Source organism: Symphalangus syndactylus, chromosome 21, assembly GCF_028878055.3.
Source record: "Symphalangus syndactylus isolate Jambi chromosome 21, NHGRI_mSymSyn1-v2.1_pri, whole genome shotgun sequence".
In the NCBI taxonomy this organism is placed as follows: domain Eukaryota; kingdom Metazoa; phylum Chordata; class Mammalia; order Primates; family Hylobatidae; genus Symphalangus; species Symphalangus syndactylus.
In genome coordinates this window covers 23,287,600-23,299,875 of record NC_072443.2, presented here as the reverse complement: position 1 = coordinate 23,299,875, position 12,276 = coordinate 23,287,600, and the positions used below count along the sequence as shown (strand labels likewise).

At 35.7% G+C, this 12,276-nt stretch overlaps 1 long non-coding RNA gene across 2 annotated transcripts in view; it reads left to right on the top strand.

Moving 5' to 3' along the window:
• LOC134735473 (uncharacterized) overlaps positions 1–12,276 on the top strand; it is a 303,786-nt gene that overhangs the window by 211,385 nt on the left and 80,125 nt on the right. For both annotated transcript variants that reach the window (XR_010118623.1, XR_010118622.1), the window contains one exon: positions 266–383. This is a non-coding gene — a long non-coding RNA (uncharacterized lncRNA). The remainder of the gene's footprint in view (positions 1–265; positions 384–12,276) is intronic.

Sequence of the window (12,276 nt, the reverse complement as noted above, 5' to 3'; positions counted from 1 at the left end):
TTTCACTGAGAACAGTATTTTTTGACCAGTATATACTGTAGTAACAGACACTTTGATTGTCTAGGAAATAATGGAGTACTACATGCACTAGATTTTTTTCTGGATGGATTTTGGTTTGTTTTTTCCACATTCATTGTGCTGAGCATACTTAAACTCTTTAATCTATGGTTTTATATCCTTCAATTATGGATGTTTTTCTTCTATTATTTCTTTGATAATTTACTTCTTTCTTTTTTTTTTAACGGAGTTTCACTTTGTCACCCAGGCTGGAGTGAAGTGGCACGATCTCAGCTCACTGCAACCTCCACTTCCCAGGTTTAAGCGATTCTCTTGCCTCAGCCTCCCGAGTAGCTGGGACTACAGGCGCGTGCCACCATGTCCGGGTAAGTTTTGTATTTTTAGTAGAGACGGGGTTTCACCATGTTGGCCAGCGTCTCGACCTCCCAAAGTGCTGGGATAACAGGCATGAATTTTTCACTCAATTCCTACTAGTTGTATACTGATGGTCCCATATCCGTATCTGTTTTATTTCAGTATTCCTTCTCTTTGCCTTTTAAGGCTGATTTCTGGGTCATCTTCTTGATCTTATCTTTTAAATATTTTAGGAATTTTCTTTAAAATTTCAGCTGTTTTACACCAAGGCATACAGAGTGATATAATGGACTTTGGAGACTCAGAAGGAGAAGAGTGAGAGGAAAGTGAAGGATAAAAAAACTACATATTGGTTACAATGTACACCATTTGGTTGTTGGGTGGACTAAAACCTCAGACTTCACCACTACTCAATTCATCCATGTAATCCATGTAATCCCAAACCACTTGTACCCCAAAGCTATTGAAATAGAAAATATTTTTAAAAATAAATATTCAGATGTTTTAACTTCAATTTCTGTTTTATTTTATTTTATTTTTTACTTTTTCTGTTTTTATCACATCTTTATTTCAAGGCTACAACATCTTCATTATCTGAAAGTATTAATTGTTACTGTATTTAATTTTTTTTTTCTCTGCATTATCCTGTTTCCTCCAAGTTCCTTTTATTAGGTTTGTTGTGCTTTGTTTCACCTTTCTCTTCTACAGTGGTGGATTTCCTTCAATATGTGTTAATCTTTGTCTTCTGCAAGAGTCAGGAACCAGAAAAGCTGATTGGAGTTCTGTGTGCATAGATACGGCATGCCAGTCAGTGAGCTTTCTTAAAAGCAATTGGATTAAAAAACAGGTATTTTGCTTTCAGATGTTACAAATGTCAATACCTGTATATCAATTTTATGTCTCCTCTAACCTTTCTCCGGAGGCTCCTCACTGCTAATGGTCAGGTGGTAGGTTTGAGAAGAATTTAGGGTTTCAGTAGTTACTGTGTAGACTTACACGTAATATCTTCATTTTCAATCTATTGCCTTGTGGCTGTCCTTTGGGCTTGGTGCTTCAGCATCTGGAGCCTTGCTGATTCACTGTCTCAAAGCAAATTCCTCCCGGAGTTGTAGAAGGGAGGCAGCCACCTGATGCTTCGTTAGGTTGGGCACCTGGGTCCTAGTAACTCCATAAACAGGCTTTCAAATCTCTATTTTCGGCTACCTGCCTAACTTACACCTTTTGCAGTTCTTCATGCTCCTAGTTGTTGAGCCTTTCTTGAAATCCTATGTGGTGAATTGGTTTACTTTTTATTAGTTATCTCCACTTTCTCCACCATATACACGTACTTGAATTTGACCTTTTGTTTTTTTTTCCTGCTAAGATCTTCATAATTCCTCCATCTGTTTTCTTTCTTTAAATGTTATAATTTAGATTGTAGATGTCTTTGTGTTTGATTAAGCATGTGGTTTATGTTACTGTTTCTTTAACTCTGATTTTTTTGTTGTAACTTTCAACAGAAAAAGGGGATGGAAAGAGCTCTACTCACCTGTCGTAGCATTACCAAGTCAATTTTCTTCTCACTTGCACAGACAAACTTCCTGACTTTTCTACAATCAATCTTTTTACTTCCTCACTTCTCACTCACTCTTCAACCACTTATAGTCTGGTTTCACACTTATCACTCTATAGAAACTATTCTCATTAAAATGAAAAAAGTTTAAAAAATGGTTTCACTTTAGACAAATTCAGTAGACATTCTATGGAATACTTTATAACTTTGAAGGTAAAATAATACAATTATCTTGGGGCCAAGTGTATAAATTTAAGAGTGGGATATTTTAATGTAGCCAGTTCATTTTATTGGCAATATCCAGGCATGAGTCTTTATTTTTGTCCGTGGCATTATACTTCTCCCTGTTCCTTGATTTTACATTAAAAATGAAAACATACTGAGTCTTAGGAACAGAACTTTCATATTCACTTGTCATATCCCAAATGTGTCCTGTTCTTCAAAAACTTCTACTCTCCTCAAACTATGGACATGCCATCTCCTCACTCATCCTCAGCAGACAGTGTCACCTTGGACTTCCCAACCAGCAAAAGTCTCCACCTCTTCCAACTTCTGGCCACTACATCTTTGCTCCTTTCCTCTTACGAGGGTGAAAGAGGGGCTTTTAATTTTTTTTTTTTTTTTTTTAACTAATGCTTCTGCCTAGACACTGGATTTCATTCTTTTCTGCTTCCTCAGGGCCTCTGCTCTTTTTATTATTTGCTCTTTTTCCTCCCTTCACTCTCTGTTGCCCCCTACTTGTCAACATTTTAACATGTTTCAAGTTTCCATCTTTAAGGAAAATCACATTTCTGATTTTTACATTTCTCTCCAAGTACCAAGTCAATTTTCTTCTCACTTGCACAGACAATCTTCGCAACTTTTCTACAATCACTCTTTTTACTTCCTCACTTCTCACTTACTCTTCAACCACTTATAGTCGGTTTCACGCTTATCACTCTATAGAAACTATTCTCATTAAAGTGAAAAAAGTTTAAAAAATGGTTTCACTGTAGCCAAATTCAGTAGACATTATTTAGTCCTATAGTCATTAACTGCTCTTCAACATTTAGTGTTACTAATCAATTCTTGATTCCAGAAACACTCTTTCTTTGGTTTTCAGTCAGGATGAGTTCACTTACACTGCAATAAAAAAAATCCTTTATATTTATAGAAAATTGACCTGGGACTTCAATCTGACTTCTCTTCACTCCTAGACATGGCTGATGAAACAGCCAGTATCTAGAACATGGCAAAATATTAAGGCAAAGGAAGAGAGAAAGCATGGGAAGTCATACACTAGCCCTTTAGCCTCCATCAGAAATAAATACATGCCTCTTATGTTTATATTCCATTGCCAAAGCAACTCACACCACACCACCTATCTACAAGGGAGCCCGGAAGTACAGATCTACCAAGTGCTTACGAGAACTAAAAATAATTTGGGAAACACACTAAGGACAATCATAAGCACCTTTACCACAAACTACCTTAGTATTCAAATTGAGGAAAGCAATATGAAACAAAATACACAATGTTTGGAAATGTTATTTTATCCATTTTACCAATGGAATGAATCAATCAATTATAGCCACATACAACAGGAATAAACATGGCTAAAGTGACCACCTAGATTGTACTGAAAACTAAATGTATAAGTCCATTCTGTATTAGTAACTATCTTTGTCCATTTGTGCTGCTATAACATAATACCTAAGATTGCATAATTTATAAATAATAAAAATTTATTTTCTCACAGTTCTAAAGGCTGGGAAGTCCAAAATCAAGGCACTGGCAGGATTACTGTCTGGTGAAGGACCATTCCTCATAGATAGGGGCCTTCTAGATGTTTTCACATGGCAGAAGAGAGGGAAGAGAACAAACCAACTCCCTGAAGTCCTCTTATAGGAGCCGTAAACCCATCCATGAGAGGTCTGCTTTCATGATTTAACCACCTCTTAAAGACTCTACCTCTTAATACTTAATACTGTCACATTGCTCATTAAGTCTCAGCATATGAATTTTGGGGGGCACACTCAGACCATAGTAGTCTTCTTGGGCTGATATAAGAAAAATACCACAAACTGGCTGGCTTAGGAATAAGAAACATGTATTTCTTACAGTTCTGGAGGCTGCAAATTTCAGGATTAAGACACCAGCAGATTTTGTGTCTTATGAGAGCCCATTCCTCATAGATGCTGCCTTCATGTTGCATTCCCACTTGGTGAAAGGGGCAAACAAGCTCCCTTAGGCCTCTTTTATAACACCCCTAATCCCATTCATAAGGGCTCCAGTCTCACAACTAATTACCCCGAATTGGGCCCCATCTCCTAATATCATCACTTTGGGGGTTAAGTGAATTTTTTGGAACACAAACATTTAGGTCATAGCACATCCACTTATTCAATAAATACTAAGTATTTACTCTATTTCCTATAAGTACTTTATACTTGGCACAGTGCTAAATGATGGAGATTAAACAAAACATAACAGAAGTAGGGAAAAACCATATAAAATTTATAATTTTTAATTCTGCTTACTAGTCATCAGTGAATTCCTTTACATATGTAAAAAGTGAATCTGAACATAATGTTTCCTACAAAATAGAAATTTGAATATTTGCAAATCTGAAATAGCTATTAAGAAGAAAGTAGAACTCTTTTAGTTTAATTGCTTCATAGACTATACTAATTAATTAAGTATATTCTGGTCCTTAGAGGTAGGTTATTAGGATCCCTCTTCCTTTCATTACCTAAATCAAAATCTTTCTTCAAATTAGCAATCTTATAAAAATTCCCAAGATAGCGGTTGGCAATTTCCAAGGGAGTACAATTTTCATTTGGAAAGAACTCTCTGGTGAGGTTATTAACATTTATTAATCTCTCAAAAAATATCACCATGTAAACATTCACAAGAGAGGAGGTTTAGAATGACTAGGATTATATCCAATCAGTGAATTAATATTTGGAGTGACCACCTGAAGTTCTAGACTAATTTCAAGCAATGCGTAAGAGTCTGAAACTGGAAACACAAATGCTGGGCTGCCACTCCATTTCTACTTCTTATATACACTTGCTCTTTTTCTGACAGAAAGGAGCGTGTGAACAAATGAGATAATAGCTGGAAACGTTAAGCCCTAGCCACCAAGAACAGAGAGCTCTCCAATTATAGGAATTCTTCTAAGTATCTATTTTTTTTTTAATCCCAAGATTTTTCAAGTGCTTCCTAGGAACATGCTGAGATGCAAAGAAAGTTAGATGAAAGATAGTGACTGGGAGCAGACGGTTACTTAGAAGTCTTGTTATGAAATATTTTTTAAGGTGGAAAAACCATGCTAGCACTTCCCAAATCAGGCCAAATTTATTTTAGCTTATGCAGTTGTTTCCTACTGAGTCAGTGCACTATAGAAGGCAGAGACATCCAACACTTCCGTAATAGGTCAAAGAAAAGAATCTGTGACTGGAGAAGAGAGAGTGCATGAGGCTCACTACAGCATGTCAGGGCTGCCCCAAGAATCACTGTGTGTGGAGATCTTACAGGGTGACTTTTTAATCTCAAGGGCAGGAAACATATGTATGAGTCAATTTACATAAATGCAAATTCATTTAAATGGTCTGTATTTGGTTACTTTCTGAAGGTTCATGATTATTTTAGTTGGATCTTTAGGACTGCAGGTGCCCTTCAAATGTAGGGCATTTTAAAAAGTGAAATATTGACACCTATTAAACAAAAAAAGGCAAAGAGTTAGGGCATACATATACAGTATAGGAAACTACAATTGTCTTCAAGATATATGTGACTTTTGATGCGGTTGTTTGTTTTTTTCTTGTAAATTTGTTTGAGTTCATTGTAGATTCTGGATATTAGCCCTTTGTCAGATGAGTAGGTTGTGAAAATTTTCTCCCATTTTGTAGGTTGCCTGTTCATGAACAGACACTTCTCAAAAGAAGACATTTATGCAGCCAAAAAACACATGAAAAAATGCTTATCATCACTGGCCATCAGAGAAATGCAAATAAAAACCACAGTGAGATACCATCTCACACCAGTAAGAATGGCAATCATTAAAAAGTCAGGAAACAACAGGTGCTGGAGAGGATGTGGAGAAATAGGAACACTTTTACACTGTTGGTGGGACTGCAGACTAGTTCAACCATTGCGGAAGTCAGTGTGGCGATTCCTCAGGGATCTAGAACTAGAAATACCATTTGAGCCAGCCATCCCATTACTGGGTATATACGCAAAGGACTATAAATCATGCTGCTATAAAGACACATGCACACATATGTTTATTGCGGCACTATTCACAATAGCAAAGACTTGGAACCAACCCAAATGTCCAACAACGATAGACTGGATTAAGAAAATGTGGCACATATACACCATGGAATACTATACAGTCATAAAAAATGATGAGTTCATGTCTTTTGTAGGGACATGGATAAAACTGGAAATCATCATTCTCAGTAAACTATCGCAAGGATAAAAAACCAAACACTGCATGTTCTCACTCATAGGTGGGAATTGAACAATGAGAACACATGGACACAGGAAGGGGAACATCACACTCCGGGGACTGTTGTGGGGTGGGGGGACGGGGGAGGGATAGCATTAGGAGATATACCTAATGCTAAATGATGAGTTAATGGGTGCAGCACTCCAACATGGCACATGGATATGTATGTAACAAACCTGCACATTGTGCACATGTACCCTAAAACTTAAAGTATAATAATAAAAAAAAATACATGTGACTGTAATGTTAAACTAAGATGTGTTCATTAGCATGCTCCGTAATCTAATATGCCTGAGATTCTCCTGAAGGCTTAGATTGAGATTCTAAGCAAAAGTCTAGTTTTCTAGATAGACTGAGACTCTGGCTGAGTCCTCCTTCTAAGATAAGTCCATAATCTCACCCCTATCCTTTATTCATGAATATCTCTGGCTCTGTCGTTACACAGCTCTTTAGTAGACCATCACAGTTCACTTAAAAGAACCAGAGGAACAGAGCAAATGTCCCACCTAGACCTATTTCTTTGGTTATTCAATTTTGGTGGAGAGAAGTGCAAAGGCATAAACTCCTGTGAGGAGACTGGAGACTCCAAAGGCATGAGACTTGGCCCATGATAAGTAGAAGAAAATATCCATATTAGGAAAGGGAGAGTTGCAAAGTCCAAGTCAAATATGACACCTTTGCCCCTTAACGTTTCCACCTGTGGATATGCATGCTTGATTAAGATGAAGACATCACTGGTTTCACATGGTTTAACTTGGTACTTACGAGCACCATTTCGCTTCTCAGTTTGGTTGCATCTCTGGCCAGGTTCCAATGATCTCACAGTACAAATTTTTGACATTAAATTTGTGCCTGTAACGCATTTTAGAGATTTTTGAAAAAATATTTTTATTTTAAGAATATTCAACATGAAATAAAGCACTAGCATATCTATTAATAACCTGAACTGAAACATACATACAATATAGATGATACAGAATTTCAGCAAACAGTCCCTACTGCAACATTTGCACTCAACACCCCTTTGTGTTTACAGTATGGTATTTTTCACATATACATTTAGAGTGGGCATTTGCAGTGTAACTAGCCATGCATTGTGTCTACAAATAAAACATTTAAATGAAGATAATAACATCAAAATATATTTTCAATTCAAATAAAAAATTTTACAAAACTTCAATTCAATAAACATAATACATTCCTTAAGAAGGTGTACAAGTGTAGTGATTGAGAGGACAGGCTGCTACCAGTAAGTACTTTTGTGAGCTGGGGCAAGATACTTCACCTTCTACCTCTCATTTCCTCCTTTGTAAATAGGGTAATGTAACTCCTGGAGGTGTTGTGAGGATTAAGTGAGTTCATATGTAGGAGAACTGCTTACAACAAGGCCTGACGCATAAGTAGGGCTCCATAAGTTTTGGTTGTTGCTGTTATTGATCTATTGCAAGCACTGCCCTTGGTGTACCAGTGCAAACAAAGGTAAATGAGGAGTAGTCCTTACCTTCAAGATGCAGAAACCTGAAATATATACAGAGAGTTTTAATTCAACTCAGGCTGCAAGAAGAGTTATAACAGAGACACAAAGTGCAGTTAGTAGTACCCAGGGAGGGCAGGTTTATAACAAGGGGTACATTTGATGTGGGTCTTAAGGAATGAGTAAGATTTTGACAGGTAGAAGGGAAAATGAGAGAACAATAAAATATTTTGGACAAATGAAGCAGAAGATAAATTTATGGATGTAGGAGATACAAGAGACCACATGTATTCCAAATTAGCTACAACGTAGTATACAGTATCATTGCAACTAACACTCTTTTCTGTACCCAGTGGCAGACTCTGCAAATCTATTTCAACATTGTTTCCTGCTGAGTGTGATTTGTCTCAGAATCCTTCTTAGTGTAGGGCTCAAGAAACAAAGATTACCTCTTCACCAATTTGGCTTGGGTAATGAAATCTGTTTGCTACCTCAGGTATAGGATAGCTCCAAGGTGCGGGGCTGCAGGGCGGGGGTGGTGATAGGAGTAGATAAAGTCAAAAAGTTAAAAAATAGTAATGATTGCTATATATTCAGTGTTTATTATATACCCTTATGTAGGTTATCTAATTTAATTCTCACAAAAAATATGTAAGGTAGGCATTTTTCTTTCCATTTTCAATATATAAAGAAACAGATTGCAAAAGTTAAGAACCATTTCCAAGGTCCCTTAGCTCGAAAATGTGGGAGTCAGAGTTTAAACTTATGGCTTTTAAAATCTAAAACCTGCATTCTTAATCACATTATGATACTAAATCTCATTTAAAACAACATGGAGGTAAACTGAAATCAGTCACAAGCCAGGTCTTAATTTCATGTTAATAATTTTTAAAATTTATTCTGTACATAAAGGGAAGCTATTGGAGGTTTTTGAGCAGAATAGTTTGATTAGATTTGCCTTATAGGAAGAAAACTCTGGTGGCAGGATGAAAAATATATGAAAACTAAGGAGACTGGAGACGGAACAATCAATTGGTTGGCAGAGAAGTGGGGGTATGAGTAAAAAGGAGATAATGGAATCAAATTATAGCTTCAAAATGAAATTCATAGGACTTGTTGACTGTATGAAAAGAGGTAACATTTCTGAAATTCTGAGTTTGGCCCCTTGGCAACTGACATGAGCAGGAAGAGAGTGAGTTAAGTTTGAGACACTTATGGAATATACAGATGGAGATTATCTATCAATTTGTATATATAAGGTTTAACCTACTAAGTTTTGGTCTAGTCAAAAAAACAATAAATAATGGACTAATGGAACTCTAGACAGTTCCAGGATATAACAAAAATTGGCACATTTCCCAATGACATTAAAATGTGTGTACAGTGGAGGGGAGAAAATGAGAAAAAAGTACAAGATTTAAGTTGAAAGAACAATGTGATGTTATCAGAGATATACTCCTTTTTTTCATTAATTCACTTCTTTATAAGCACAAGGTAGATTTATTATGTCGTTTTAATTCTCTCATGGTAGAGAATTCTTGCCCAGTCAAAAATAAACTTAGTGCTAGGGCTCTCAGCAGTCTGACCTACTTAGCTAAGTTATTATTACTATTATTATTATTGGATTTCTAGTTTAATTCTGATGAGAAAGTGTCAGAATGATAGCCCCTGGGGCTGATACACAGTAGAATACTCAATTTGTTGAAAAGCATGTAGGTTAGCAAATTTCAATTCCTGTGTTCTTTTAATCATATTGAAATTCTTGGGCATGGCAAGGTGTGAAAGGTATTTCATGTTTTTATTCCAACTCTAACCATCAATTCTAATTTATATTATAGTAATACCCAGTAAATGTTATCATTCTGAAGAATATTTCTGTGTAGCTGTCAGGTAATGCATGTATCTCCTTGTAGAACTTTAGTAAAGTAGCCAAGGCAGATAAGGAGACATAAAAAAGAGGGTAATTAGACACTAAAACTAAAAGTAGCCTACAGACATGAAAATAGATGGTGAGAAAACAGCACCCACTAATTCTTATAATAAGCTCAAACTGTGGTAGTTAATAGACTTATTAATCTCTATATTACAAATGCTAAATTTTCTAATAATTCAATATAGTATCTTGCATTAAAATAATTACAAACTTTCATAATGCAGTGAGAGTATAAAAGTGATTTGTGTTCAACAGCCAATAGACCTTAAGATAAATTATTAACCAAATGTTGAACATGTTTCTAGGCTCTTATGGCTTATACTAGAGAACATTGCTCACTAGTCTTGAGAAGTTTAGAGAGTAATACAGTCGTGGGAGATATATAATAATCATGAATGCATTCATCTGAGCAGTTGTTAAAGGGAATAGGAGATACAGCAAGCAAATTTTTTTATTTAGAGATGATGCAACTATTTATTAGAAAGAAAGGCCTCCCTTAAAAAGTAGGTTTTGATCTTTATGCTAAAAGAATAAAGAAAAGAGAAACTCATTCAACCTCCTAAAGGACCAAGATTTGGAAATTAATCAGTGCTGTTAGTACTGTTGAATTTTTTGTGTAGTATCAACAAAACCTTAACTGAAATATCCTTTATTTAAAAAGTTTAAGCAAATTAATTATTAAAGATTGAGTAAAATTGGCTGGGCAATAATTTTATGTTATCTACGCTCAGATAAATATGATTACTGATTCAAAACTGCAGGGAAAAGTGACAAATAATCAGGGTCTTGGCTGTAATTTTGATGCTTGGGTTGGGAGCCAGCTTCCTCAGAAATCAGCTCGGTAGTTCCCTCTCCTTTCATGTCCTTGGCATGCAGAGCATCTGCTTGTCTCCAGAGTCCAGCTGTGAAGAATTTAAGGGAGGCCTCTCCCAAGGGTGTCAGTCCAAGGTATGTTCTCCGTGCAGATTTCTACCAGAATCTCAACACAGCAAAGCTCACAATGTGACCATCTTTCTATTTGGACTTCTCAACAATGTGAAAGTATTTGTCATGCTCTTTCCACCTCTGCTACTATTTATTTAGTCTTTGCCTCTGAAAAGTAATGCCAAGAGGAAAATTTCCCACATTTATTTTATTTTTAGTGTGACATTTTGCTTTGAAACCTGAGCATGTAGTATAGGCAGGAAAAGAAAAAAGAGGCTTCACTCTTTTCCTCTTTGCATTAATACACAGACTTGGGAGGAAACTCAGGATAAATGATAAAAGTCATGGGCTTAAAAGATCTTGTGGAGTGAGTTAATATGCAGTCCTAATAATAGAGGTTTTATTGTACCTTCAAAGAGAGTCTTACTAAATAATTAAAAAGAAAGAAAGAAATGAACAAAAACTGGAATTTGAGTTCTTTATTCAGAAATTGAAAAGAAAATCTAAATTTTTATGCATTTTTTGGTTGCTGGGGCAGGTGGAAAGCAGTGAGAGGTGTCAGAGACTTTTTGTCTTTAATGTTTGTGCCCAAGAGGATAAAATTCAGTTATAGGTTACAAAAGAACACATCCGGTTTAATGTTGAATAATCTTTTGGGGATGAAGGAACTGGGTATCTTGGTATAAAGTAAAGGGAGGATACTATCACGTGCTGGGGTTTGACATAACAAATATATCAGAAAAGGTCATTAAAATGGAGACACACTTAAACCTGGTGAGAAAAAGGCAATAATGGACCTTCCATATACCACTTAAAATTACCCCATCATGACAAGAAGCTCTACATAAAAGAAATGCTATGATCTCACTAATTTTAAAACCTACACTTTTAGAAAACTAGTGGATTTTAGTAAGGAGAAACTTAATAGCTTAAGAATGTGATAACCATGATAAGGTATTGAAAAGTCAATTTTCCTAAGGTGGTTAGCATTGACGCTGTAATGAACTAAATACTTAGAAATTTAATTTGAATTTTCCAAACTGTGTGCCCAAGTGTGCATGACTGAAACATATTTTCAGAAAGCTATAAAATAACGGTATTTATTGACAAGGACTAATAGTCTGCTTACACAAAGAACTTTAAAAAAAAACTGAGGACTTCGAAGAATAAGTATAGAGTCAAGTATAATGCTACCATTTACAATTAGGGAGGGTTAGGAGTGACCATTGGGAAATGATGAATCTGCAAGTTATATTGAGTCATGGTTCATATTTTTTTTCATTTTAAATCTAGAATTCTGCATTTTTCTTTGCTTTTTTTAAGTTAGAAAAACTAGAAAGCCTTCCACAATTTCATTAAAAGAATATCCCCAATGTTTAAAGACTGTTTGGTATTTTATTTCAAATATCAAAAATATTTTCAAATTGTATGTGTTTTTAAAATTTCTAAAACAATAAAATTCCAAGACAGCTCACTTAATGAGCACTAGGGCCATAATCCTTTGTTACTGAAAAATCTGGTGAATA